Genomic DNA, 3,661 nt, shown 5'->3' on the forward strand with positions numbered 1-3,661 from the left:
AGATGGTGAGGGAGAATCTGAGGAGGAGTCTCCCACCTCTCAGGAGACTGCTCTACCCACAAAGCTATGGGATATTCTGATGTGGGGCTCCCTCAGCTCCGCTGTTGAACTCTGGATAAATAATAAAAGAGTGGTTGGAGCAGGAGGACTGGACTTAGGGTCTCCAACCTCCCAGGTAGGTGCCCTAACCACGGGAATACACAGTCATTTTCTCTTTTTTTCTCTCTCTTGTGCCCAATGACTATCCCACTGTAGATAAATACATCAATAGCCATTACTAGTTTTACCTCAGATCACCATTCCACTTAACACACAGTGCGTAGATATGTTTACAGTGAAATCAAGTATAAGTTTATTTAACAAACCATAGTGATTCAAGTAATAACAAACAAAAACAAATGGTTACCTAGAAAATAAAACTGTAATACACACTCTAGAACATAGACTGCATTAACTACATACACTTATGTCTGGTAGAGTATTGCTCACCCAAAATCTTACAGCACTTTGCAGCCAGGTAGGCTGTGATTCTCCTGTCATGAGATAGACACTGTCAGCTTGCCTTCTAGATGAAAGACCCTGTGTGTTTCCTTGCACTCCAAGATATACCAGAACAATCTTTTGTCTTTTTTCATAAATAGGAACCCCTGCACCCTAATGTCTGGTTCATCTTGTAGATTTCCTTTCTTGTAGATTTCACAATCTCTTTTTTTGCCTGTTGCTCAGTACACACGTAGGCCTACAGTGTGGGGCTTACAATACACAAATGATCAGACAGGGAGATAGGTGTCTGTTACCTCCTGCCCGAAAGGAACATTTCTGAGGTACTTTACCTCCTCGTGAGCTGCCTTAACTCCAAGACCTTAAGAACATAATTTTTAGCATAGATACATAACTCCTTAAATATTATCCCTACATACATTGCACATGATGACCAGTGGTGGGCTACTTGCTCTCAGCAGAGACCTCACATGCCACCATTTGGTGCACTATTATGCATATATCTGAACCAGGGGGTCTGTGGGTCACAGCTACTCATGAATCTCCATTTTCTTGTGAAAATCCCAGTTAGGTTTCTAACCCACTCAGTGCTCCTACATTTAACAAAAGGGTGAAAGAACCCACCCCTGTAAAGGAAATTACAGGCACAAAGTTATGCTAGTAAAATCATAGCCTTTGCTCATTTGCTTACAGTTGGTTCAGAGAGTCTCCTGTGATGTTCCAAGATTGGTTCTATGTAGCTTGCCCGTACGGTGAAATGTTCTCCCCCTAATCCCAGGGTAAGTCAGAATTTTATTTTATTATTCAAAATTCCTAGATTTCAATCTATGGCTTGTTACAGGACATCTGCTTATGAGATCTCATTCACACAATTAAGAATATGGTTCTTGAAAGCACAAAACATCTGCAGGGACAATTTGGAGCAGAGCACTTACAAAAAGTGTCCTTTTTTTTTTTTTTAAGAGACACTAAATATTTTGTTTTTGTTTATGAAATAAACAAAAAACTGAGCTGGCAACTGTGTGCAGTGCATCATGGTAGCACAGAGAGCGGTTGCAGCTTACATTGTAACAAAGGACATAACCATGCCTTGGCAATAGGAGGAGAATGGCTGTTTAATTTCTCCAGACAGGAACTTGCAGCTCATTGTTTTGTTTTTTGCTCCAGCTTTGAAGGATGAGAATGTTGTGTCTGATGCATTTCAGCAAGGAAAGAGGATTCACTAGCACAGTTGAGTTCATTTCGCTCCCCAGTGAGGAGTAAAAAGCGTTAACCGTCTCTCACTTCACCAGGGAAGGAGGAGGGGGTGTTTTCAGCCTGCGAGAAGTGTGAAGGCATTGTCAGGTTTAGGTCAGGCTGTAGCAGGAGGCTGTGTGGTTCTCTCAGTAGGATAGATTAGTTTGATGTCAGACAGCAGCCTGGAGGCAAAGCACAGAAAAAGCAAGAGACCCCAGGAATGGGGTGGGGGAGACTGGGGAAATTGCCATGTTTCCTTGTGATGCAAAGCTGTTCTCTCTGACAATGACCTTTCTGGAAAGCAGATTCAGAAAGACTGGTTTGTGTAAAGAAACCGTACCAAGGAAATTGGACTGGAGAGGAAATGGCCATGTTTCCAGTCCTTAAACTGTAATTGTAACTAAAGTTGTGGTTGTCTCTCCTTGAGCTCTTACATTTCTCCATGAGATTCCTGTTCAGATATATACCAATGTTGATGACAACAAGGCCTGATGCTACAGTCCTTACTCAGTCATACTCAAGGAAGATGACATCGGTGGGCCTATTCAAATGAGCAAGGGTTTCAGGGTGGGGACCATTCTTTGCATTCCTTTTACCATTGTGCTTTACTATTATACATATTTCCATAGTGCCTTACATCCCAAGGTCTCAGGATTAAGTGAGTCACGGCACACCCCTGTCAGGTAGATGCTGGGCACATGGGAAAATGTGAGACAAAGAGCCAAATTCAGAGTTGAGTGTAAATTGACATAACTTACACACTCAGGGACCACAAGGTGTAAGTTACACTAATGCAAAGTACCTTAGACTGACACATCACCTCTGAAATTCACCCAGATTTTTGTACAGCTACATGACTAAGTGAGTCATGTATCAGTGGTGGCATCGAGAATAGAAGTCAGGTGTCCTGGCTCCCGGGGTAAGCACAAGACCATATCCTTCTCTGGTGCTCAGTCCCTGAACTCCCTGGTTCTGAAGGTCTGTTGAGGTAATCCCCTTCCTCCTCTCCATTCTGAAGCAAGACAAAAATCTCCTAAAATGATGGCTTTGCTCACTTCTGCTATACTTACACAAAGGCTGTGAAGTTCATCACAGCTTGTCTGAATTCCACCAGCAGAGCTGTGCAAAATGTTCATACTTGAGCCTTGACTCAGCCAGCTCAGACTCAGTCTGAATTCAAAGTTTGCTGTGTTTTGTCCTGGCGGGGGTGTGGAAATTACAGTAAGGTGAGTAAAATCAGTTCAGCAGGGTTGGTTCAGTCATTGACATTTTGAAAAGAAAAAAATTCAATAAAACATACAAAACATTCAGACCTTTTCCTTTTGAAATGGTGGGGGAAATGCCAAAACATTTCAAAGTGAAACATTTCATTTTATAATTTGTTGTTGAAAAACGGAAATGTTTGTGAAAACTTGTGAACCAAATGAAAATCGTTGGGTTTGTTTTTCCCCCCCACAAAAATCATTATCTTTTTTTGACCATCTCTAGTATTCTGGCTGTAGCCTGACCTTTTCTTTGTTATTGGTACAAGTCAGGGGTAATTAATTTAAATGATATGATATTTGGTTATCCTTAGAGGTGCTCTTTAAAAAGGATGATTTAACATATTGTTCTATACTGCACCTGGAACATCGTTCTCATTAAGAGTAGCCCATATTATGTATTAACGGTTACGGAGGAGAAAGCACTTTCATTCTATTTTCAGCACTATTTTCAGATGCTCTTATCTTTAAAACAAAAGATTGGGCTGTTTTCTAAACACACAGCAAACTCTTCACATATGCCATAATTAACCCCAAGTTGTGTTAAACTACTTTTGAGAGCTCAACTTCATTATGATAAAAAAAAATGGAAGTGCTAAACCATGGAAAATCTTATTGTGTCTTTCAGGTATAGTGTACTGATCTCTGCTTATCTGCTCAAT

The sequence above is a fragment of the Natator depressus genome, chromosome 13 (assembly GCF_965152275.1).
Source record: "Natator depressus isolate rNatDep1 chromosome 13, rNatDep2.hap1, whole genome shotgun sequence".
Classification (NCBI taxonomy): Eukaryota; Metazoa; Chordata; order Testudines; family Cheloniidae; genus Natator; species Natator depressus.